General features: G+C 47.4%; 2 long non-coding RNA genes across 4 annotated transcripts in view; one reads left to right on the top strand and one right to left on the bottom strand.

Annotated features, from left to right (window-relative positions):
- Window positions 1-1742: 1742 nt before the first annotated feature.
- The window catches only part of LOC119449897 (uncharacterized), a 37208-nt gene continuing 11614 nt past the window's right edge, over window positions 1743-27336 (bottom strand). Inside the window, exons 1-4 of one of the 3 annotated variants that reach the window (XR_005191287.2) lie at window positions 5912-6027; window positions 3552-3709; window positions 3032-3129; window positions 1752-2044 (exon numbers count right to left, since the gene is read on the bottom strand). This is a non-coding gene — a long non-coding RNA (uncharacterized LOC119449897). Of the gene's footprint in view, window positions 2045-3031; window positions 3130-3551; window positions 3710-5911; window positions 6028-27336 lie in introns of those variants that run through there. The other 2 variants (XR_007467573.1, XR_007467574.1) reach the window with 2 other exon arrangements.
- Window positions 21276-24827, top strand: LOC119449891 (uncharacterized). The gene is made up of 3 exons (XR_005191286.2): window positions 21276-21360; window positions 22190-22293; window positions 24580-24827. It is a non-coding gene; the product is annotated as an uncharacterized LOC119449891 (long non-coding RNA).

The raw sequence follows: 27336 nt of genomic DNA, 5'->3' as shown, positions 1-27336 counted from the left end.
CCACAGGAGTTTTAACCACTGTTCGCGCAGCTCCCCCCAAACTTTAGAAAGGCCCGTAAAAATGTGTTCTCTTAGTACTGCACATTACCAGTGGCCGGCTGAGTGTTTATGAAATTGTTGCGATATGAAAGTACGAAACCACTAAGTGTATTTGTTTGTATCCAAGTTAACAGAACACCATGAGTAAACGAATCGGAGATACACTGCAATAATGTTCTAAACATGCTGGCATAGAAGCAGTACCATTGCACTGCCTGGTACGCTAAAAGCACAACACAGATCTTACTTTTTTTTTCTTTTATTCAAGGACCAGTGCAAGGCTATCACACATGGTAATGTGTCGAACATACATGATGAGACATTATGAGATCTGCTGACACAAGATACCAGATTCTTGCTTACATTCACAACTAAGCACTTAGTAACATTATTAAAATTTAGCTCTTGCTATTATTATTAAGAGTACAGGCTAACCATAACAGGCACTTGTCATGACTAGTTATGTGAAGAAGTAACTCGCTTCTCAATGTTTACAATTTTGTTGCAGAAAATGAATGCAATGAAACACTACAAATGTTTCTACAAGTATAACCACAAGAGACAGTACTTTAGGAATGGCTAAATGACGAGAGGATAAAGTGTGATACAGCAGCCATGCAATATCACAAAAAAAGAACACGTATGCAGACGAATGCAAAGTAGACTAGAATAAAATGAAAATTTCCGGAGTTAAGCACGTTGACCATGACTTCACCTTAACGGGCACTTTTTATGACTAGGCTGAAGCTAAAGATATTGCACAATATCAAAAGATATCACAAGTATGAAAAACTGACTAAACAAGTAAAAGGAAGAAATTATTCTAAAGCAACAATGCAATGTGACAAAAAAGACCAAATACACAAGCTTGGTTGCTAGGCAATTAGATTAGAATAAACATGGAACATTCTAGAACACTAATTAAAAAGTCCACCAGCTGACAGTACTTTCAGATAGTGGAACATTAATTCTGTGTTGATTAAAAACCTCAAAATGGTTCCCATCGCGAGCTGACTAGCTACATATATTTTTTAATAGGTGCCACCACAAGAACATCCATAACGAGACCTTTAAAACATCTCCCATCCCAGCTCCTACAAAGGTAGCTTTCGCGCACACATTATTGTAAACTTTATCAATATAATGGTCACATCATGGAACGCACTGTTAGATGTTTTCAAATATGCTCAGACACTACAAAAACCACAGCAGTGCAACACCTGCTGCTAAGATAGGTATTCCAAAGCAGAAGAGCAAGAAAAAGAGTGGCACTGTACCGGCTTAAAAAAGTCAACTGCAAGTAACATTCACTAAATAAAACATATGCTCTTCTTGCATTCAGGGCACCATAATTTTTGCGCAGCTGAAGTGAAAAAAGTGCTTAAGGTGCAGTAAAATAGTGAGTACTTCAGCAGTGCATGCAAAATGTGCCAGCTAATGCGAAGCAAGTTAAAAGAAGTAAAGCCTTCAGTAAAGTAAAAACAAACCCTCTCCCAAAGCAACCTGCCGAAGAAGCTCACGCCCAACGTATGTTCATGCCGTGGCAGGGGTTGGCTGGATGGATCACTGGTCTAGTAGTCGCTGGCTGGATCACTGGTCTGGTCGCTGGCTGGGTCACGGGTCATGTCGCTGGCTGGGTCACGGGTCATGTCGCTGGCTGGGTCACGGGTCATGTCGCTGGCTGAGTCACGGGTCTAGTCACTGGCTGGGTCACGGGTCTAGTCACTGGCTGGTCACGGTCTAGTCACTGGCTGGGTCACAGGTCTAGTCACTGGCTGGGTCACAGGTCTAGTCACTGGCTGGGTCACAGGTCTAGTCACTGGCTGGGACACGGGTCTAGTCGCTGGCTGGGACACGGGTCTAGTCGCTGGCTGGGACACAGGTCTAGTCGCTGGCTGGGACATGGGTCTAGTCACTGGCTGAATCACATGTCTAGTCAATGGCTAAATCACGTCTAGTCACTGGTTGGATCACTAGCTGGCAGGCTGGAAGGATGGCTGGCTGACTGCAAGTAGAAAAGAAAAAAAAAAAAAAACGGCATTGCTGCAGTTCTTACAGTTGCAAACATAAGAACATTAGGCATTTATTAACAGGATCATCGAAGTGATTCCCATGAAAAATAAAAATGCATGTGGCTTTTGTGTTTCTGAGATACAGGACATGGATAAAACTTCCCATGGCATCGACAGAATGATGAAGTTTAATGTCACACAGCAACATATACAATTATGAGGGTTGGCACAGTAGGCTCCAGATTACTTTTAGCCACCTCGCGTTCTTGTACAGACGTGTTTTCTACTTGCAAAGGAAAAAGCTGCTATGAGAAGCTCATCACAATAACTTTTTTATGCTTAAGCATAAAGGGACCCTAAAAAACACCCAGTCAGCTTGAACTGACAAATAACTCTAATAACTCTGTTAGTTTTACGGTAAGAAGTTGATTATTAGAAATGAGGACAAAATGTGAAAGCTCCGCTTTTTTAAATTTTACGCTGAAACTGTTAGCTGTGCTACATTACGTTGACATCGTATTTGTGCCATTGTAGCCCAGTAAAATTTCTTTAAGCTTGTGAAGTTCAGTCTTCCTCTTTTTTCTACTAGAAATTTGTCCACCTTTACCCACAAAATTTTGTTAGGCCAAAAGCAAATGCTGTAAACATTCATAAGACCATGGTGGCATTGCCTCTTGTCTCGTTGTTGCACCTTTTCTAGTTTATCAAGCATTTTCCCATATCATGAGTGTTTTTTTTGTGTTGTAAATAGGTAGCTTACTAGCACACCTCAAATTATTTCTTTTTAGCGCTCCATTAAGCTACAACACCAAGTGCACTGTCAAACATTTGTGTGCTTGTGGTTCTGGCGTGAACTGCTGCAAGGACTCAGTAAATCTTATCAATAACAACAGGCATCAAATTTCTGCAATATTGTTCACACTGGTAAATAAATAACATAGCTTTCTGTAAAAAATACTAACGAGAATGCTCCTAATTACCTTTTCCGATGCACATCTTGCCGGGGCATGACGAAGCCAGTCTTTGGTTGCACTTTCCACTACAAAATTGTCACATTTATGGGTGACCTTTACAGCATCTGCAATTAAAAAGCATGGACAAAACACAAAGTAACACAAGCTTGCCTGTTGTGCATTGACAAGCTTCACAAGACTAGCAATATTTAAAATGCCAAAAATTCAATTTTGCCACATCCTTTGTTAAAATGCCTGCATGACAAGCGAATGATGATGATATGGGGTTTTATGGCGCAAGGGCCAGAGATGGTCAAAGAGCGCCAAAAAATGGTGTGGGGAAGTTGATGATACAGTGGATGACAAGTAGATGTTGCGGGCTGTATAGAGGCCTAAAATATTCCATGTAAGGTACGTAAACTATACAAGTATTAAAATAATGTCGAGAGTGAGTGATGTCAGCAATGACCATAAAATATATTCTAAAAGGAAATAACATGAAAAGACAAGCGAATTCTATGTTATGTAAGGTCATATATATACATACCAACAATGCACTTTGAGAGAAGCAGACAGTCAGTCATTCTTCCCCTTTCGTCCGTGCCATGAGAATGTTTATGCAAGTTTGTCTGACAGCACACTTCTCAAAACCCTGCGCGTGCAAGACTCTGGGCTTGGACCCCCAATGTTTGCAAGCTGTTGAACCTGCAGAATTCAAAGTTACTAAAAATCAAGTGCATGAAAAATGTCGATGCATGATCAAGTGTATCTCTATAAGTTAGACCCAAACAAACATGAGATATTGAGGTAATCTGTTCAAAAGTTCAAGGAAGCAATATCTGGAATTTTCAGATGTAGTCAGGTAAGCTGAATTAATCAAGAGCAAACAAAAAGTAGCCCAAGATTACTGCACTATTACCAAAACTTGCCTTTTACTGGTATCTAAAACTGGACGAAAAGGTAAAGCATCGAAATTGAAATTTTTAGTGTTACTCCTGAGCCATATAAGAAAACAAGCACAAATTTCACCAGAAACTTCAGAAAAAGAAAATGTTTATGTCGTCTTATTGAGTCATGCAAGGGCTATTTCAGATGTGAGCTATGTTCTCTTAGAAATGTGCTTCAGCTAAACAGTATGTTTTATATCCAAGTGTTACGTTAATCTGCTGCCAATGACAAACAATGTCATGCATGTATCTGAACTTCAACATGGCCAGTAGAAAGTTGCCCTGCAAGAAAACATTTCAGTTTTTGAGTCCTGTAAGGGTGCCCCACGTTGAGTACAGTGCTGCATGTCCTGTTCCAAGTTTATATTGCATAAAAATGTAAAATGGCTTTCGTGACAGCTGCTTACATAATGAGGTTTTGCATGGCAAAAAGGTGACGTCAGAAGAGATACAACAGCAGGCACTAGTATCAAAGTATTAAAGTGTCTGGATTTTATAGACCATGGTGTAGAAGTATCACAGTAGGCCAATGCAATACGCATGACAATGCTGGCTGGCTCATTACAGCAATAGTGACAAAAGGCTCCGATGAATTAAAAAAAAAAGGTGATTCTCAATTTCCAAGTTTTCCTGTTTCCAGATATCAACTACGCTTTCAAGCAGCTAAGACTGGGGTGATATCTTAGATGCAGTCTCTGGCAGCAGAATAGCACGACTTCAGCATAAAATAGCCTAGCAGGTGCTGCACTACGACAAATTCCTGCAAAACTATGGTTCATGTCTGATAGAATGGCCTATGCATCACTGTATCTGGCTACATAAACATTTTAATGGGATTAGGATTATTAGCACACTTCACGGTGTTTCTGAGGGCTACATATTTGCCCGCCAATTTGGGTCACTGGGTAGTTCATGGTCTAATGGCGAGCATCGAGCTGCTGTCCCATCCTCAGGCCAACTTGTGTCAGAGATTTGTGACATTTCGTAGGCGACGCTGATCAGTTAGCTCGGTTCACACTAACTTGTGTCACTGGGATATGTCACTGTTTATGTGCTGCCCTTCAATGAACATCCTTCATCCTAACTTATGTCACTGGGTATATGAAAGTATGTGCCACGTGTGAACGAACCTCTTATGTCAAATTTGGTCACTGCATATGTGAATTGGGTATGTGCCGCTTTTAAATAAACCTCTTTGACACCAACTTGGGTCACTGGGATGCGCGATGGTTTATGTGCCAGTCTTCATAATAAACCTGTTTTGCACCAACCTGAGTCACTAGGTATGAGTCCTTCAAACTGTTACAGCACATATACACGCAGGAAAAAAAAAAAACAGTTCAACACGTGATCTGTTTAACAGCAGTAACAGTTTGAAGAACGGGTCACCAACTAGCCCGCAAGGAAGCGTTATTAGGTATGCATTGCTTGGTAAATGGCACCCTTCAATTAAGCTATTTGACACCAACTTGGGTCACTGGTTATATTAACTGGGTTATGTGCCGGTCTTCAATTAAACTTTTTGGTGCCAACTTGGGTCATTGGATGTGCCACTGGGTACTTGCCACTCCTCAATGGAAAAAAATTAAAATTTGTCTGGTGCTTGGCAAAACGAAACCCGCGTCGTATTTCTCCACAATCTTGTTAAAATATATGTTCACACACGTGCCACACAGGGACATTACGGCAGCACTATGTGGTGCTGCATGTCCAGAGGGAAGCGTTAAAGAGGAACCCGGCAGTGGCATAGTGTCGATACATTTCTTCAGTGCTAATCACAGTAAAGTCGACACTCATCATAAATTGGTTTCTCCCAGAATTTTTCATTGATGATCATGCCTGCCTTAAAATGCATTCGGAACTTTCGTTTTGGACAACACTCGTAATAAATTTACTTTTCATGTGCAAAAGACATGGAAGGTCAGACAAGGTAGCCTTTGGAAGCAGAGCAAGATCTTACCACAGCCTCCCTGACTGGTCCAGTTAGCGTTTGGTCGAATTTCTTCAGTTCGTCATAGCTGTCAAACTGGCCCACAACAACTTGAGGAGCGTTGTCAGACTGTTTCACAGTGCACCGGGTTGTCAACGCTGTTAGCAACTCGCCTTGCTGCTGCTGAACAATCTTGAGTACGGAGAGCCGTGTCAGCACCTCACGCTGAAATTCTGCACATAAATGTATGAAAGGTTCAAATGTCATGTGCTGGCAATTGTAATTCAAGTACCATAACAGAATTCCGCAAATGCAATGTTGCAAATAATGCAAAAACCAAAACTCTGGAAGCACTTTTATCAAGAATGTATTTAGATTATTAAGGCATTCGTGTGCTATTAACATGCAACTTTGGTATAGATAACATTGCAGAAACTTACAGTCCAATACAATTGCCGTTTTTGCCATAAATTATTCTCACCTCCAATAACCTCTATACCATGTCCTTTGGTTCTAGCGTCCTTTGGAAGTGTGGTGGAAAAACAGATATGAGTTTTCAAAAGAACTAGTAGAGCTGGAGACATTGATGAGTAATGTTGTTGACAACAGCCCATCTTGCCAACTCCGAGGGAAAATTGTCACTCGCATTAGAGCTTCCCTTCTCAGCATGCCAAACCGAATTTTCGTGAGTGCCTGGCTGCGGACCGTCAGTCATTGGATCACTTTCGGACCAAATTCTGACCCTTAGCTCGTGCTCAACATCACTGCTATCAACGGGGCTCTGAATTTCAGAAACGCACTGCAAGACACAATGTGCATTTTGCTGGGAAGGCGAAACGCTTTCACTGCTAAAGGGGAAATTCGAGCTGCGAACAGGGGACAGTTCACGAGCACTTTGCTGAGAAGATGAACGGCTTTTACAGCCAGTGAGTGAATTAGAGCTGTGAACAGTTATTTCTTGAATGCATTCTTCATTGCAAGCAGTCCCAACTGAAATTTCAGCTGAATGCTCCTTCACTGCAAGATTCAAGCTTGAAGATCTTTCCAAAATTGCCGCGACTTCGAGACGAGCTCTGTTGCGAACATGGCGCTTTGTCCAGCTGAGCTTCGGCATGCTGTAGAAAACAATAACCAAACGCAAAATTAAACAATGCTAATGAAGGCTACCATCACGAAAATGAAATCACAAATTCTAGCGCTGAGCTTTTCAAAGTTGCTGCACCATTAATGCCGTTACGAACTCTATGGTTACGGAATCATGATGGCGAACCTCAACCCCAATTCAGTCTAAGAAGCGTCAGCTCAATTTACCTTTACGTTGCGCAGAACAGGATGAAGGCTCTCGAAGCTTGTGTCTTTCGGGCTCACAAGAAACTATTAAAGAAAATAAACACGGCTCTGAAAACGGTGACCCGGGCGGCTCGGAACAGAGCAGCACCACAGACCAAAAGCTGTAATAAAATGCGCGCGAACGAGCGGCAAGCGGCTACGAGCGGTAAATGGTGCTGGCGATGACAATGGCGGCGTCCCAACTTGTACAAGCACGAAGTTGATGTAAATTTTCTAACACAGTCACAACTTTATTTTTAAGGTCTACATGCACATGTATATTTCACTTTTTATAAAATGACTTTAAAGAGCAGGCTGTTTTTTTTTTTTGCTTTGTTTTGCTAGTGATGATGTGTTGATGAAACCGAAACTAGGCAGATGTGATGCCGAAACCGCGTTTTCTTCCATGGGGCATCCACATGACTCAAATTAGTTCAATAACGCACTTGAGCCAGGCGGAGGGTCTACTAGAATGAGGATATATCATACATGCTGCACTCCTGCACACCTGCGTGCGCACGTGACGAATGTGTGCACACGATGTATCTGTGCTTGGTGAGTGGGCGTGCTAGCACGTCCGTTGCATCGGTCGCGCAGAGTGTGCTGCGACCCTAATCGACGTCCATGCAAAACTGTTGAAAAATTACAGTGACGTTCACTTCGCAAACGCGAGTTACGCGCAAGCGTAGGGACGCCTCGAACGTGCACCGCGGCGTCGAAGCACCAATGGAAATGGCGCGAACGGGTTCGTGGACGCTACATTGATCTCGACGGTGCGACGCCTTGTGGTGGTGGCGCTTGTGTAACATCAGCAACAGCTTCTCTGTACAGCGGTGAGCACTGTTAGGGTGAACACGCGAGCGCGTGGCCGACGGCACTGTCAGCGCCCCGTTACGGTCATCACTGGAAACATTGCGCATGCGCATCACGCCTTCCGCGAAATAATTGTTCCACCGCGCGCATGACGTCATGAATGCACTTGTTCGTCGTCTGCTAGCCGCATTTTTGTTTTCTAAGCCCATGCATCCTGCATTTTAAGATTTCTTTAAACATCTGTGCTTGAACAGAACAAGACAAAAAAACTTGTATATCTATGGGGGCGTGTCTATTCGTTCCCTTCAAAGTTGTTGTGCATGCAACGCCGTATATAAAACAACCAAACATCTTTCGCAGCCGTTCATTCTGTCGCCAGATCGTAATATGGCTAGGGTTCCCGATGATGAACGGCGCTCAATTGTCGATCTTTCCCTGAAAGGTTATTCCCAGCGGTATATTGGCGCTTTAGTTAATAGGCCCCTGAAGACTGTGAACAGGATAATTCAAGCCTACAAGTATGAAGGTCGCATTCAGGATGCACCCCGCGCGCCCCGCCCTAAAGCTACCACAGACGATGAAGACGCCCTCATAGTTGCAGCTGCTGTTCGTAACCCTTTCTTGCCAGCCCCAGCAATACGCGAGGACTTGGATTTGGACGTTTCGGACACCACTGTTCGACGTCGCCTGCGTACTGCGGGCCTTCGCAGTCGCGTCGCAGCGCAGAAGCCACTACTAACGGCGGCAAACAAGGACGCACGACGGCAGTTCGCTGAGCTGCACGAAGCATGGACATCAGAAGAGTGGGGTCGCGTCATCTTTTCGGATGAGTCGACGTTTTCGACGCGACAAGACCAAAGATTGCGTGTTTGGAGACTACCAGGCACACGGTGAGGCAAACTGCCTGCTTTGAAAAGCAATTGATTTAGTTAACGTCACAATGCCACGCAGGAACGACCCGGACAACGTGCAAGGTGTTTCTGCCAGTGGGAGATCGAGTGTGAACGTGTGGGGTGCTGTTTCAAGATATGGTTTAGGGCCCCTGCAACGTATACGTGGACACTTATCGTCGGAACAATACTGCAACATTTTGAACAATGTGCTGTTGCCATATGCGAGCAGTTTATTCCCAGACGGTGATTACCTGTTCCAACAGGACCGGTCACCGATACACACGGCGCGGGCTGTCAAGGAGTTCCAGGCGGAGCAGCACATGCAGCTACTGGAATGGCCTCCGAAAGGAGCGGACCTGAATGTGATAGAAAACGTGTGGGGCCGTCTGAAAGCTTCTTTGGCAAGGAAGCCCCTTTATTCCGCGACTTCGGACCAGTTGTGGGCGCAAGTCAGCAACGAGTGGGAAAGGCTGAAAGCCGATCGGGAATATGTTCGATCACTTTACGACTCGTTACCGTCCAGAATAGCTGCAGTCGTTGCTGTAAGTGGTCACATGACTCGCTGTTAGATTTGCTCATGCTTTTATATTTGTTCTCATGGTCTTGTTTAACTTGAATTGCAAAAGTGCACTTTTCTTGAATAAAAAGTTTAATAATTATCCCTCTTACACTCACTTTTTTCCTTCACGCGCCAATCTTCAATCCAGATGGCCCTTGAAATGCAGAAGGTATCAGCTCAGCGAACAAAAAATGCGGCTAGCAGACGACGAACAAGCGTATCGATGACGTGATGCGCGCGGTGGAAAGAGTGTTTCGCAAAGCACATGCTGCGCATGTGCAATGTTTCCAACGATGGCTGTTACGCGGCGCTGATAGTGCCGTCGGCCACGCGCTCGCGTGTTCACCATAACAGTGCTCACCGCTGTACATCCACTTTCACAGGGTGGAATGGAGGAGGAAATTTTTCTGACTACGCTTCGAGGTGGTCACTTAACCATCCTATACCTAGTCGTTTTCCATCCATTGTGTTTATTGTTCGCGTTCATTCCTGCGTTGCTTAGCTAATACGGTTTACCAAATATGGATGTCAGCAGTGTTACTGTTGGAACTAGTTCTAACTATTGAAACACGGTAGTTCTTTCTTTCTCTCTTACGTAGAAAAGGCGTGCCGTTCGTTGACTGCAATAAGTACCGTGTACGCAGATGGTATTTATTGCAGTCAACAAAAGACACTTGCGGTGTGGTACAAAGAGACAAGTGAGCTAATGAAAATCTTTCCCGCATGTTATGCAGCTCGAAGTACGTGCAGCGAGGAAATGAGACGTGCTACTATTGCGCATGCTTGGTGGAAGACATTATTGAATATATCCAGTGATTTTAAGAAAGGAATGGAAGGAAAGAGGAATGGAGGAACGCGGGCCGCCGGACTACAACCTCTTATTGCAAGCACTGAGATACTATGCGCGATGGTGAACAGGTAGATTTCTTTTGCTTGAGCAGGAAGATTGCTCATGTTAGGGGTAATAAAGCTGAAGAACTTTTAGGAAGGAATGCCAGTGCATGGGCAGTCTCCGCACGTCAACGCAATGTAAATGGCATAAACGCGTTGTAAAGCCCTTGCGCAAATGCATTTATCAGAGGAAATGTGGGTGCCCCCTCTGCGATCTACATCTCTTTCGCTTTCAAAAGCGAAGTGTCCTGTAATTTTTCTTCCTTCTTTTTTTCACCAAAGGCGATGGAAATACACCCAAAGCGCTGATTCCCACCATCTGCTTCCTCGAATAACGGTGAAAGTCGCCCACCCTATATACGCGATATAGTGCCGCTGCCTCTTTCAAACGCGCCCCCGCTTTTGCCAAGGTATATGCAGTTTACATAATGCAATTGACCAGACGCAATTGACCAAGATATTCACCAAACCGAGACCCGCGGAGTTGGTGTCCACCTTCCAGAAGCGTTAGGATTCAACGAAGATGGCAGGATTAACTGGTCAGCGGTAGAGATAAGTAAGAGACGATTAAAATAGTGGCAGAAAAAAGCAGCGAAGAGATTGATAGAACCTGAGTCATTGCAAGCGTAGGAAATGGTACAATATAGGGATACACGCTTTAAATGCAAAATTAAGATGGAGATCAGATAGGCAACAGGCTAGATAGTGATAGATGTAGCAAAACCTGATTAAATCAAGCAGTCTAATTGACTACTTGTCCCCGCCTCGTTTCAAAGAAAGATGCAAATCATCATCATCATCATCATTATAATCCTCGCATAGTCGAAGACCGTTACAGCCTCGCTTACGGGTGCTGTGGAGAGTTCTGCATTACCCAAGGCGTCCGCCTTGATGCCCAATATGCCGACGGGGGATACCCAAGATGCCCACGGGAGAGGGAAGCTACTGCAGCGACACCTAGCCACCCCAGACAAGGACACGAGGGCGACGCCAAAACCGACAGTATCTGGTTGTTGACGAGTTAGGGGCGCGGGCCGCGAGTCGCAATAAAGGATCATGAGCGGGGAATCCGGGAGGTCCTCCGCCAGATGCAGGCCGGCCACCTCTGCAGCGGTGGAGCTTATCGCGAAAGGCAGCCGGCACCCAGAGCGTCGAATGGCCGGGATCACGCACGAGGCTGTAGCAGTGCCAGTGTCCGGATGGACGGAGCCGTCCGTGTAGACGTGGAGATGTCTGTCCAACCAGTCCTTCAGTATGAACGCCGACGCCTGGTACAGGGCGCAGGATGGGGACCTTCTCTTCGAGAGGCCCTCAAGTGTTGTGGACACCTTTCAACAGCTGATGATGTCGAGGACGGGGCGAGATGGCCTGCATGGAAGGACAACCGACAACCTCCTCGTGCCACAGGCTGCCCATGCGTGAGTGCGGTCGGCTTCATAACCTCGAAAGCAGAGCCGCGCTACCCGGTGTATGGTGCAGCTTGTCGACGTGGTGGAAGCCATGCTGAAGCAAGAACAGCGGCCAGGTATTTGCCTCGTACAGAGTTAAACGATGCGTGAGCTCCTCAGCAAACCAAGGATTATCAGGATGGCTTCCCGATGCTGTAGCTCTAGGAGGTCCAGGCGAGTCCGCGGCAGAGCCACCAGACTTAGCGCATAGAGGAGACTCGACGTAGCCTCATTGAGGACCCATTGCGGCGTGCATTCTCTGCCGCGGCGCAGCAGACGACCAACCGCCTTTTGAACCTTGAAAACCTGAGCTATGAACGCATTGGCCGCGGGCGCCCATGAGAGTTGATGGTCTACCCGCAGGCCCAAGTAGGTCACGGTCCGCTTTCAAGAAAAACGTATGGTTGCCGCCAAGGACCATCGGGACGGCTCGACTACGTATGATCACGCTGGGATGGACGAGGTCTACCGGAACGATAGAAGGCAGGGACGCGAACGCCACAGTCAATAGGGAATAACTCAGGACAGATACCTGCCGTACTCCGGAACAGACAGCCAAAGGGGAGCTCACAGCCTTTCCCACCTGTATGTATCCCCTAAACTAAATATTTCGTCGCGATACCTCACCTGACCCCGACCGCATTGCCTATGTGACTCTCCGGAACCTCCTAAATAATCACCAGGAGCACCTCGATCCTGTACCACCAACAACGCATTGGAAACAGAAAGCATTTCCATGCCGTGGAAAGAGGCCCTCGTCATCCTTTTTCCGAAGCCAGGCCGCCCATCGACCACTCCTGCTAACCCCAGGCATCCCACATCGTGCGTGGGAAAGTTGAGGAGAGGATGACCTTGGGACCGTGTGCCTCGAATTACAACTAACCTCCCATAACCATTTGCCAGACACACTCATCGCGTTCCGCTGGCACTTTAGCTCTCAGGACGTTGCCCTAGCATTTACGGAGCGGTGTATATGCCCGTGCCAGAAGTGCCCAACTCTTATACTATCGTTGGCCGTGATGTGAAGAAGGCTTTCGACAACGTCATTCTTCGACCCATACTAGAAAGGCTAATCGACGCGAAGTCTGAAATCTGCATGATACGCTGCGTCAGCGCAGTAACATCCTCACCGACAGTACCATCGGCATCTGCCGATGGTACTATCGGGGTACGTCGGCAACTGCCGAGGTACCCCTCAAGGCCCTATCCATCTTGTCTCCGACGCTTTTCAGTCTCGTCGCCATGAAAGACCTGCGCCCTCTTCTAAAAAAATTCAAGGCCTTAAAAGATCACACACACATGTACACACACACACACACACACACACACACACACACACACACACACACACACACACACACACACACACACACACACACACACATATATATATATATATATATATATATATATATATATATGCTTAAGAAACCAGTTGGTTTCTTAAGCAAACGTCGCTTTATGCATTGAAGCACAAAATTAACTGGAACGCCAATGCATTTCTCCACAAACTTCACGGATTAATATCTCGAAACTGGTGTCATCCTGAGAATTAATTTCAAGTGGATCCACCTTGCGAACTCCGCGGCTACAATTTGTAAATTGCAATATGGGCCATCAGGTAATTAGTTAAAAATTTAATTAGTGATTTTGTGTTGATTAATCGATTATGCATTTCAATTTTTTGTGCAAGTAGTGTCCGCCTCTTTGAGTAGACCAGCTCATAAACTAAAATTCTGCGTAATCGTGTTGCTGCCGAAGACACCAGCAGCGACGTAGAATACACTTTGTTACTGCAACATTAGCTGTTTTTGTCTGTTTGAGCTCTGCGCCACCAGGTGGCAGCACCATACAGGCCGCTCACGTTCACGGTTACGCCCGAACGCTCGCGTTTACCCCATTACCGGACAAGCTAAAGCTTAATAGGCATGTATCCAAAGTTTACGCACATTCTCGTCTCTGGGAAACGTGTGCGACGGCGTGTCACGACCGACGATGCTGTTATAACAGCAATGTCTGGGCATTTCCTTCCGCCGCGACGATCGCGTCAATACAAACGCTGCAAGGAACCGACACCCCTGGAAACACTGCGACAGCTGTGGCCGACCTTGGCTGCGGGTGGGTGTTATGATGTCAAATTTCAGCTTCTGCCGGCGGCCGCTTGGAGGCAAGGTGCAACAGAAAATCGCAAAAAAAAAAGGATGTTTCTCGTTCTTTTTTTTTTTTTTTTTTTTTCAAAGCAGCTTGTTGTATTCGTCATTTTCAACAGTTCAACTTTTGTTCCGACGCAAAAAAGCACCCGCCAACTTTTGTGTCCGTATCCCGTTAACGGGTAGGCGCCCGTTTCGTTCCTCTCGAGCCGATAAGGGGAAGAGTGATCCTAGCGGGTTGAGAGTGGGGTCCTCAGGGTCGCGCCGATGAGGACTCGAATGTCCGACACAGTGCCCAGGGCGACAGCGAGGTGGGCCGGTCAGAACGGGCGAAGGTGCTGGAGCCGAGGTGACGTGTGACCGCTCAGGTCGCCGGTCATATTCCCTCTCGGGCCACAGGGAAAGCGCATATTGCTACCAAGGAGGTTTTAATTTAAACCTCCTTGATTGCTACACATGCAAAGAAGAGACGCCGTGAACATGCACAGTGGGAGATAGAGTGATTGTGAAGAGGAATAGCGCGCCTCTTCACAACCACGCTCGCGCTCTCTGTACGTTCATGTCCGCGGCGTCTATTCTTTGCATGTGTAGCAATATGCGCTTTCCCTGTGACCCACCAGGCATGCGAGCACCGCGGCGTCGAAGCACAAGCGGAAAGGGCGCAGACGCTACATTGATCTCGACGGTGCCACGCCAAATAAGCGTCATTTTCTTCTTCAATAAAATCACTACTTCTGCCACGCCTTGTGGGCCACAGGGAAAGCGCATATTGCTACACATGCAAAGACGAGACGCCGCGAGCGTGAACAGCGAGAGTCGAAGTACAAAGGGTAAGGGCGCGATTCTCTTCTCCACCTCCAGGCGCCTTCCTCCTCCGGCGCTGGAGCAGCAGCACGGCGCTCAGCTCCCCGGCTGCAGCTGGAAGGCGTGTGCATCCCATGGAGTACGACTGTGTCGTACCTTGGGCTGCGCATCGACCACCGGCTAACCTGGCGACCGGCAGTCGGGGCCATGCAGACCCAGACCATCAGAGTCCGCAAGGCCGTGTCGCAGCTCCTTGCTCATGGAGAGGGCTGCTCGGTGAAGTGGGCCCTGCGGCTCTACGAGGCGGCGGCCACATCACGCCTGCGGTACGCCCTCCCGCTGGTGGCGCTGCCGCCACGCCGCCTCGAAAAGTTGGAGCTGCAGCACCGGGCGGCCATCCGACTCTGCCTGGGCGTCCCCCGGAGCTCCCAGATTGCCGCTACCCTTGCGGAGGCTGGAGCATGGCCCCTGTCGCTCCTCTTCCTGCAGCAGGGGCTGAGGCACGTCGACCGCCTCCACCATGCTCCTGATGGCAGAGGCCTGCTGCGTCGCCTCCAGTCCCGGCCTTCCTCAAGGATGGGTCAGCTGTGCCGCCTCTACGAGGAGGTGGTTGGCAACCCACCGCCGAATGCGGTACAGCTGCCCCCACCGCAGAGGCCTCCTGTCCCCATCGCCACGGAGCTGCCCGGGATTTCGAAGAGGCGCTCGCCCGCTTGCGCCCTGCAGCAGACGGCCGCCTGCCTCCTGGACGAGACCCTCGGAGACCACCTCCTGGTGTACGTCGACGGTTCGGTGGTACCGGACACCGGCTCTGCCACGGCGGCCTGCACGGCACCAGCCCTGCAGAAGAGCAGGCAGTGTCGACTGCCCAGACACGCCAGCTCGACTGCAGCGGAGGTGGCAGGCCTCCACCTGGCCGTCGACCTACTCTCCGAGGAGCTTCCTGGGGTACCAGCGGCCATCCTCTGCGACTCCAAGGCAGCCCTCCTCGGCCTGCAGAGGCCAGAAAGCGCCAGCCTTGGAGTCGCACTGCTGTCTACCCGGCTGACAGCGCTGCAGGACGCAGGCCACCCGGTGTCCCTGCACTGGATCCCCGCCCACGTAGGGATCCCGGGCAACGAGGCAGCCGACACCCTGGCGAAGGACGCCCACCACACCACTGTGCCCCTCAGTCGGGCCGTGACGGAGGGCGACTTCATTGGACTGAGGCTGCGGCGACACCTGGCGACCCACCACCCAGACAAACGGGTGGCACTGGGATGCCCCCCACGACCACTCCCCCAGCGAGGCCTGGCTCGCAGGGAGACCTCGCTCCTTCTCCGGCTCCGCATCGGCTGCAGCTGGACGGCAGCACGCAGCTACCGACTGGGACGAGCGACGTCCCCGGCCTGCAGCTCCTGCGGGGAGCCGGAGACGATCGAACATCTCCTGCTGGCCTGCCCGGCGTACCTCCAGCAGCGGGGCCCACTCCTGCAGGAGTTCCGCCGCCTGGGCCTCCCCTCTGGCAAGGAGGAAGATCTCCTCTTCCCCGGCCGACACCACCTTTCTGCACTTCGAGGCGTCGTGGAGTTCCTTGACTCGTCAGGGCTCTCCGCACGCCTCTAAGGACATTTCTACAAGCGGGAAGGCCTCACGGCCTCCCACCCCACCCCGGGCCTGACCAGCCTGGCACAACACCCCTGCAGACTCTGCAGCACACCAAGGCCTTCCATCTCGGCCTGATACGTGCCGCCTATGCCTGCCGGTTTTGCTTCGCCCAGCCATGGCGACTCCACTCTATCCCTTCTTTCGCTCCCACTTACCCCTCCCCGTTGGCGCTGAGCCGTGCTCCCTCAAGGGCTGCAGAAGATAGCGCCAACCCTTTCCCTTTCCCTCAAGAACCACTTATCATCATCATCATCGGCGCTGCATGCCGTCAGCGACCACGGGGTGATATCGTCGCTGTTGCAGCGCGCGTGCTGCATGTTGCTGGGTGACGTAAGAAGAATCGAGGGGCGCGGCTTCGCGCTCGCTGCAGCCTACAATAGTTTCGGCTTCACGCGCTCTGATAGCCGAAATTCGTCGTGCCACAGTTCCGCGGGTAATCGCATTCTTTCCATATCCAAAAGTTGGTACGGCTTGTGCGGAGAGCTCCTTTCCATTGCGCCATTACGATGAGTCCCTCTGAAACTAAACGTTTAAAAGTTAATTAATAGATGTTTGTGAATTAGTGACTAAATACCCCGCATCATCCGTCACCCTGTGGTGACGGCATGTCTTCGAAGAAACCGCAGCTTTATTTCAAAACGGCTATTTTTAAATATCGCTTAAAGGGACACTAAAGGCAAATATTAAGTCAAGCTAAAGTGATAGATTAGAGCTCGAGAACGTCTTAGGCGTCAATACTATAGGAAACAGAGCTTTAGTAATCGAGATATCGAGGTGAATGCAGGGCACGATTAGAGACTCCCCCGGGACATGCAAGTACAAGCTTGATGACGAAGCCACTGCTCATTATAATTCTGTCACCAGTACTGAGACACTCGTAATAAAAAGATTATTTTATTGCATTATAAGACTAAAGAAAATGCTACCTCTCCAATCCTATTTGATTTGTATTAAAAAAAATGTCACAGTTTCGCCCTAAGGGCGAAGCAATGAATGCGATAGCAACACAGCAATGTCATACGAAGTAAGGTGAGCGGCTTTGGTAGCAATATGAATTGTAGTAAACATGAGCTGATTAAGTAAGCAGGTGTGCTGCTGCGTAAGTAGACCGACATGAAGAGAGACTCGATGACCACGAGAAGGCGCGTGTGAAACGGTGGTGTTGATGAGAAGCGCTTCCCGTGGGCAGCGCGTGTAAAGGGACACACCTGTAGCGCTGCACTGCCGACCCGGGCAGCATTGCATGCGTAGCGTGCGTTGGAAAATGTGGCCCGACTATTACTAACTGATTGAACAAGCGTGGTGTGAGCGCGCACAAACAAGCATGAATAGATCACACTGAATGACTGCAGACAAAGACTGTCAAAACGCCGGCAGCAAGCCCATACGCCGCAGCGGGCGAAGGTACGTGCGGTCTATCGCTTCAACGGAAACTCAGCGGCGAATGCACGGCGCATAAAGGTCAGAGCCGTGTGGAGATAAGAGACGGTGCGAGCGAGCGACGAGCGCGGTTGTTGGCAGAGTAGAAGTGCGCCTCCCCCCCCCCCCCCCCCAGCTTCTTCCGGCGCCGGCTTCCCGCTTCCTTGCTTGCGCGTGGGAGATTGAGTGTGTTCGCTCTCCGTGATAGCGCGCGTCCCCGCACGCTTACGCTCGGGCATACGGTGCGCGGCGAAGATTTTATCTATAGGGAACCTCACGGCGACGGCGACGGCAGAAATCCGGTTGAAGTGTCCATGTAATTGCTATCGCAATAAAAAAAAAGAACTCATTGACGTTACCCTTGAGAACAACGCGGACGGTCGGATGGTTTCGTTTTCTCCACTCTGCGCCGTCCGCGCTTTCGCGTTCCACTACTTTCGTTGTCGCGTAGTGCTGCGCTGGGTTTGCTGGTTGGCGAAACTCACACAAACTGCAAGTAGCAGAGAATTCTACGTCCGTGTGATGTCGCGGTATTCGCGAACGGTCCACGCCACTTGACAAAGCCTGCAGCGGCGAATCCAACGCTGTCTTGGCTCGCTTTCACAGTGGCCGCGCGTTTGCGTTTTGCGCAGAAAACCATAGCGCCGTATGTCGCGCGCGGTTTTACTCACCGACGGCTGTAAAGGCTGGTGATGGCGTATGTATACGTCACTACTCCCCACTCGAGGCGGGCGATTTAAACTGCGCTATATATATGCGGACCCTTCAGACGCAATTTTCTCGTAAACCGAGTCTTTTCTTGGCACGGAACACGCGCTGCGAGGTTTCTGGAATGGTATTTCAACAGTGCACGTCGACTTAGTATTGGCCTTTAGTGTCCCTTTAAATTTTTCATAGAAACCCTCTATATATGGGTTGTTCAATAAAGACTGAGACTGCTGCTCTGAAATGTTGATATCTGAAAATTATTATTCGGCACGTTTATCTCTTTCTATGTGCTTCCCTGTAAGTGAAATGCACGCGTTTCTATACGTTTCTACCAAGCCTAGATAACATGAGTGGATCCATCTTTCGACAACTACTTGAAAAGCGCCTGTAATGTGTTGACAACGCCTGGTTCCGTGTATTAATTGTTCCATATATCAAAGCAATGTCCGGTCCCCGAAGCACCGCAACAATCCCCTTACCCGTTTTGCAGCCACGATGCGGCACTCTCCGACTTCTTTATGTACCTCACGGTAAAAAGGGGCATGGCTTTAACATGAAGCAATCCATAGTTAATTGGAGGCGATATTAAAGTAAGTGTCAAAAGATGACTTGACTCATGTTATCTAGGCTTGGTAGAAACAGCGGGATGCGTTGCATTTCACTTACTGGGGAGCATATAGAAAGGATAAAAGTGCTGATGAATAATTTTCAGAAATAAAGCTAGCTTATAGAACATCATGCGCCTCAGTCTTTATTGAACAACCCGCGTATACATGACGCGTTTCGGCGGTGGCAATACGGTGTGTTGCCTCAATGCTAATCATATTAACGCTTGCATTCATCGTGAAGTGGGTTCTGCTAGAATTTTTATAATCTTGGGGGCTCTCCTGACACGTCCGTTTGCTGCTATGCTTTATTTTCTCGTGCTAAACAATCTCACCGCATTACATGTCTGTATTGCGGTGAAGCTTATTAAAACGCGTCAGTCTGCACAGAACGCATATATGACCCTAGCCTATATAAGTTATACATATACCGGGTGTTTCAGTTAACACTTTCAAAAATTTCTAAAGGTTGCCTGTGGCCGAAAACACGATTCTAGTTCGTGAGCTGCACAAAAAAAATTCAAATGCATAATCGACTATTCCGACCAAAATTCACTAATTAAGTTTTCAACTAATTACCTTATGGCCCATATTGCAATTTACAAATGTTAGCCGTGAAGTTCGCAAGAGGGATCTTCTTGGAACGAATTCTCAGGGTGACACCAGTTTCGAGATATTAATTCCCGAACTTTGCGAATAAATGCATTGGCGTTCCCGTTACTTTTGTGCTTCAATGCATAAAACGTTAAGAAAGTAACTGGAAAGCCAATGCATTTCTGCGCAAAGTTTTATCTCGAAACTGGTGTAATCCTGAGAATTCTTTCCAGGAGGATCCGCCTAGCAAACTCTACGGCTAGAATGTGTAAATAGCAATATGGGCCTTAAGGTAATTAGTTAAAAACGTAATTGGTGATAATTTGTTAATTAGTCCATTAGGCATTCCAATTTTTGGTGCAAGTAATGTCTGCCTCTTCGAGTAGACCAACTCATGAATTAGAATTGTGCTATCTGCCACAGGCAACCTTTAAAAATATTTGAAAGTGTTCGCTGAAACACCCTGTATAATCCAAACACGTCTACGGCGATTCTACAAGAAAGTTTAAAAACTCTTTGCTAGTATAGGAAAACTTACGTCGTGTTATATGTTGTTCACTTCCCAGCACAAAAAAAAAAAAAAAAAAAACAGCGCCGATGAAATTACTTCCCAAAAAGCAGCGCGTTCGCCGTTCAGTGTCGTCTGCACACAACACCAAATCTTCGTCTGTTACAGCGTCCCCTTGTTTCAGCAGATACCAAGATAACTTGCACTTAACTCATTTAGCGAAATATTATCAAATTAGTTGTCACCAGACAAGTTAATGAATTAAAAACAATCAATATGGTAACAATGAACGCGCTCGTCTGTAACATTATTCGAACAAGGAACAGACGACGCGTTTTCACGACTGCACCGAAGCTCACTGCCGCCGTATTGCAATCTCCGCTGAAATGTCGTCTTAGAGCCCCTTATACGTAAGTGTTGTGTTAATTAAGTGCTCCTGAAACATTTTGGTGTTCTGGGCACTCTAAATGAAACGATAAACATGTAGAATCGCATGCACTCGCTTAATTTGCAGGGAACATCTAGTCCTGACTACGGAGCAAGAGATCTGGACTGGAGCGCTACCGACGAATGTCTATAGAAACCCTACAACAACTACAGGAGACTGTGAAATTCAAAATGGTAATGTATCGAGCTTGAACTATATCGGCGCTTTTTGGAGAGTATGATTCGTAACAATGTGCCGTGTTTATTTACAGGACAAGGAGAAAACAGGTAATAAGCTTTTCCTCCTGCCAGACGTGCGGCTGAGCTGCTTTGCTAATGACCACCATTTGCTGCACCAAATGTTTTCAGAAATGAACGACGAGATGTCAAGGATTTCCGACTCACTTTCCCCGATACCAGAAGCACCCGGTAACACTGAGATGATAGAACAAGAACTGAGGGAATGTAAGTACTACTGAGAAAGAAAAAAAGTCACTCTCAGTGTACGGTGGTACCTTACTTTTGCTTGTCCGAATTGCTAAAACAAAATGAAATATTCGTTTATTTGTGAGACTCCCTTCGCTTTTTTTCCCCTAGGTACAGAGATAGGCTTGGCGATGGCTAAAGATTGCACACTGGAGAAGGAACTGGGCGAAGCAATTCGTACCTGCGAGATAGTCAGGCAGTAAGTTCAAGTTCATCTGCATAAAATACGGCGCCACGTTGTCATACGTCGATAACGCTGCTTTCACAGCCATGGTAGTTCAGACAGCGATACTACGAAATAATGTTTCCATGTAGAATGACTATGGCAACTGTTCTAACGAGCAATATACGCAAGGAAAAGTGCTAATATGCAATGGAAAGAGATGACGTCGCGTGGTCCATAAAAAAATAAAACATAATAAAAAAAACCCTACCTCGCCATTCACAAGAACTTCACGACAAGTCTGCTGCCATTGTGGGCGCCGTTAGCGCGGTGGAAATAGAAAACTGACAGTTCAAAAAAATTAAAAGAGGACGAGAAGACCATATTACAATTACGACGACGCTGCCAGCCTGCCTCTCGTCCTTTTACACTGCCAATTTTCGTTGGCCATTAAGACTAGTATTGAAACATATGCATAAGCACGTGCCAACAGTTTACTGTCCCAATATAACGTTGTGGCTGAGAACTTTCGGCGCTGTTCTGGCGGGCACCAGGACTTCCGATCTTTTTATTATTATTTTTTTTTAAGCGCAATAGCTCTACTACTCCAGGTACAAACCCAGAAAACGCCTGGTTCTCTAAATGTGACCTTCAAGCTCAGCCAGGGCCAAAGCGCGGCGCGTTTCTACCGATCACAGTTGCCGGGAAGCGTCAGGAGCAGTCGGGGATCTTTGAATGCTATCGGGTTCTACTCTTAAAGGCGAAGCTTAAGCGTCTCCCAATTTTTCAGTTGACCACTTACATGACAATGGAGTGGTACAGCTGACTTTTATCTGACAAGCATCCTCCGGTCATGGCTTTTCAGGAGACTTGAAGTCGCGCTGGCGGAAATGGCAGAGCTGAGCAGACTCCTGAAGCAGGCGGTCGAGACGGATTCGGACGAGACCGGATCCGCTCACACCAGCAGTGGTATGGCAATGAAATAACCGGAATCCATTTTACTTTTACCCTGATACAATGCGGCTTTGAGTTGCTCTCAAGCGTGGTACGACTGTGTCAGATAAGGTGGAATATATGAGCCGTTTATGCAAGATACCAGTATAGCCTCACTTGCAAAAATTTCGAGAATTTTGTTTTCTTTCCATTAAGTCCATGCAAGCGTGGCGTTTCTATAAAGTGATGAGCTGGGTTCTGGTAACTCCCCTTTTTGGCGGTAACTGCATTTATCCTACATGTTTAACTCTATTTTTGGGAGTTCACGTACACCCCGATAAAGTTCACTCTTAAAGGCTGCGCGCATGTCAATTGAGGCGTAGATTTTTTTTTTTTTTTTTTGGTACCACCTTGGATAATCATAAGTGCATTTTCTTTAGGAGTTAGGAAACTTTCAGTTTGAAGCTGTTATCTAGATACATGGTAATAGAGAAATCGCTTTTCTCAGCATCCCCTGAACCGATTTTGAAAAGCGTACCTCACACCATAGAAAAGAAGCACGCGAAAAGTGCCGCGCGACACTTTCGTATTTTGTTCCTTGCGGGCATTAACGAGCAATTGAAGAAAAAAAAAAGACACGTTTATGTAGCACATATTGAGAAACAGAAAGATCCATAGAGAATTGTGATGGCATTTATATTATGATTAACAATTTTGCATTGATTATAATGTTAGAGAAGTTAATTAATAGCCAATTATGTAATTAGACAAAATACAAAAAAATAGTCCGACTTGCTCCAGCGACGGCAAACGTTACCTGGGTTCTGCCCAGCTGCGTGGTAGACACACACACACACACACACACACACACGCACACACACACACACACACACACACACGCACACACACACACACACACACACACGCACACACACACACACACGCACACACACACACACACACACACACACACACACGCACACACACACACACACGCACACACACACGCACACACACACACACACACACACACGCACACACACACACACACACACACGCACACACACACACACACACGCACACACACACACACACACACACGCACACACACACACACACAACGCACACACACACGCACACACACACGCACACACACACGCACACACACACGCACACACACACACACACACGCACACACACACACACACGCACACACACACACACACACACACGCACACACACACGCACACACACACACGCACGCACACACACACGCACACACACACACACACACACACGCACACACACACACGCACACACACACACACGCACACACACACACACACACACGCACACACACACACACACACACACACACACACACACACACACACACACACACACACACACACACCACACACACACACACAGCACACTTAATTCGACACGCCTGCCCTGACGCAGACTGCGCGAACGGGAGCGAGTGCCAAAATATCACGATGTTTCTGCTTCCACGTGATTAGCATTTGCCTCATGACGTCACAACACATATACACCTCCTGGGAAATGGAACTGGCCGAAGCTATTGTAATAAACACGGAGGAAGGAACGCGGGTTACGAGTTTCAAGCTATGCCGTCTTGCCTGACGCATTGTCGCAAGCCGCCTAGCACTGGTGCGCCTACTCTGTACAGCCGCGCTAAGCCACACCAATCACAGTCGCCGCCGGAGTAGAACGCCCCAGCTGACTTGTGTGCGCGAGATCGAGCCACCATGCTTCTCGGCTCACCCTCGCACGCGCAGACGCGATGTTATCGCACTTGGACTTTATACGGAACATCATAGCGACGCCGACAGCGGAAATTCGCCTGGAGTGTGTATATAATTGCTATTGCAATCAAATTTAAGGGATTAAATCAAAAATCTGCTTCCCAACAGTAGGTAAACGTAACTTGGAAATAGTTGAACAGTTGCCCAATTGGGGGAAATTTGAGTTAGCCGTGAGCTAAAGCTTCGTCCTAAGGCTGGGTGCAATCAATGACAGCATGCAACTGTCCTATAACTGCGTGCTGCGTGCAAAGGGACTGCATGCAATGACCACATGCAGACAGTACTTTATCTTGCCAGTACGTTGAACCAAGCGTGCAGTGAAAGCCTTCCAGTATGCCTTTCAAGACTTTTCCAGGCAGCGTTTTTAAGCATGGCACATTCGCACTGTATCTAGGCACCACATGCAAAAGATAGCTCTGACTACATATCTTGGCCAAATGATGAGGTTGCAAGCAACGTGATCAGTTAATAACAAGTGTTTCTCATCTTTCAGGTTAGGCCATCCATTCTTTTGGTACCAAGGAATACACTAAAGGATGTTTTGCCGCAAAGATGGACTCTGGTATCAAGCAATACCCTACAGAATGATTTGCAGCAAAGACTGGCTGTTTGTTGCTTACAACGCACATAACCAAAAACAGAAAGAGCAAATAAAATTCTTTGTTAACACATAAAAAAAGGCCTCATGATTCTAAAAAAAAGAAAAAAAGAAATAAGAACACACACATGACCACACCTTGTCAAAACTCTCTGGCACAGCATTTATTTTACAAACCCAAGCAGTCTATCACTCACTCTTAAATAGCATGGAAGGAGGCGAACTGCCTACAGGCCAGAGCCACCGAACGTTTCTGCTGTCCTGTTGGCAAACTGTTATGTACAAGACCAACAACAGATCAGAAGAAAAATGCTATCCACAAAACAAGGACATGTGAGAAGGTGAACAGAACACTGTATGCCGATGCATTCAAGCAAAACAGCACAAGTGCTCCACATCTGTTTCACCTTCAATGATTAAAAAAAGAAAAGTAAAGCTAGTATTCTTGCTCCTGATGGGGAAAGTGGGGGAGGGGGGGGGGAAATAGGTGAAAATCAGAGACAAGACAAAAGGGACTCCTGTTGTTCCAAGTGAGCTAGCATTTAGAACATGTGTCAGCAACTGGTTCAGCACACATGGGCATATTCTGCCTGCTCTGCAACACGATTTACACACTCTCGAAAGCTGTGCGGAGCAGCAGATGCAGGGCTCTGTGACTGTTCGCAAAGGTCAAGGTGTCCCCATATGCACTTTGCAGCACTACAGTGCAGAAAGCTAAAAATGAGTGAACTCAGGCGAAAGTGACTATCAGCCATCAGAAAGGTCATCAGTGGGGATTTTTTTTTTACCTTTCCTCACAGTCAAATCCCGCCATACATTCCTGTAGGATCTAATTGAGAGGGGGGGGGGGGGTCATGCCTTGAGCCAGCCATAGCAGGCAAAATGGCGGATTCAACATTGCCTATATGTCCAGAAGAGGGTCACAGGAATAATTTTTAAAAGTACAGCAATGTGAAGAGCGTCATGACACGCGGCTGCCATGATGACCATAGACCACCAGCCCACTGGGCATGGTACGCTCATTTCTTCTGCTTCTCCAGCAGGAAAGTATCCCATGTAAAAAAGAAAAACATCGGTGCACAAGCTTGAATTAAACTCGTGTGCCTGTAATTTGTGTGAGCCACAGCAACAGATGGACAATTTATAAGTCTGTGTTGGCTGTACCCAAGTGTTGCTAGACCCAAGTCCAGGAAGGATCGAGGTGCCAGCCTGACACAATGCCACTGCCACAGAGCCGGCGACGATAGGATTTAGAAGTTGCACCTCAAGTGGACGCCATGAAGAGAAGGCATTCATAGGTGGATAATGTGGTCGCTGCACTCAAGGACTCGCGCAGCTTGAAAGGCAGAGGTCTAGGCCAGCCGTATGCTACGCCATGATATTGTTCACGATGGTCTGATGCAATGTCCCAAGTTGAGCCGTCCACTTGTCCAGCGCATTGTACAGGGCGGCACCTTGGCCCTTGCTGTCCAATTCGAGAACCTGATTCACCTGGTCGATGCGACCCTGGATCATGCTGCTCCGAAGCAAAGCAACAAGTGGAATGACATTATGAGAAAATGTGGTAAGAGATAAAATGCAATAATTTTCTATACTTTACTATTTATTTATATGAATATCTTGTTTCTGCTCCTTCCCTCTATAATGTACTACATGTACCTTCAGGATGTTTAAAAGTAAATAAGTACATGAATACACATCTCCCGATAGCATCTAAGAAGCAAGAAATAATTTCTTTAGTTGTGGTAATCAACAAAATTGATTCAGATGCTGATCATACAGCCGGCAACAAAAGCTAATGCTCAAAATATCTGCAATACAAACGAGAACATGTGATGACAATTACTGCCTTCTTCAACACCAAAGTACTGAAAAGCATAAAGACCTAAGTGCTTTGATGTATATAACATAATGTCCCTGAAGTAAATGAATTTTCTCATAAAAGAATGCCAACACATCGTAAAGTTGACAGTGTCAAGAGATTATGGTTAATGACATATTGTAGCGCGAAGGCACAATTACAAAGAAGAGTCACAGACACACTTCAGATGCGCTACTAACAACTTTATTTGAAAGACAGCGAGATACAATATACAGTAGAACCTCGCTGATGCAATTTCCCGGCTCCTACGTTCGCAATCGCGAAAAATAAACATAATCCCATAGAGGAATGTGTTAATATGTTCCGGTTAATACGTTCCCGGAAAATACGATTATTCGGCAGCAACGTTCAGCATTGTGGCAAACTGCGGTCGTATGATACGTTCTGCAGAGAAAAATTATCATTCAGGTGTGCAAAAAGACCACTCTTATGTGCTTGTGAAGCGCTTAGTGGCAGGCAGCGGCCGCGCGGCTTCTCTGCAGTGCTCAGTTCCCTTCCCCCTCCGCGACTTCTATGCATTGCTCGTTCGCCTGAAGTGACGAAGCGCGGCAGCAGCGACGAGCGAATTGACCGTTGCGTTACCTCGCCCCTCGCTTCAACGCGAACTACTAAGCAGCGGAAACGGCGAAAACAGGCGGACGCCGCGCGCGCGCGCCACTCGCCTGTTTCAAAACCGTTTCAAAGCGCTTCTGAGGAAGGCAATCAACCTCGCAGGGGCTAATCCTTTGGTGATAGCCGGGGACTTCATTGCCCCGCAATACACGTGGGGC

This window comes from Dermacentor silvarum, chromosome 1 (assembly GCF_013339745.2).
Source record: "Dermacentor silvarum isolate Dsil-2018 chromosome 1, BIME_Dsil_1.4, whole genome shotgun sequence".
Classification (NCBI taxonomy): domain Eukaryota; kingdom Metazoa; phylum Arthropoda; class Arachnida; order Ixodida; family Ixodidae; genus Dermacentor; species Dermacentor silvarum.
Note: the sequence above shows the minus strand (reverse complement) of the source record. Positions and strands in the feature narration are given on the sequence as shown.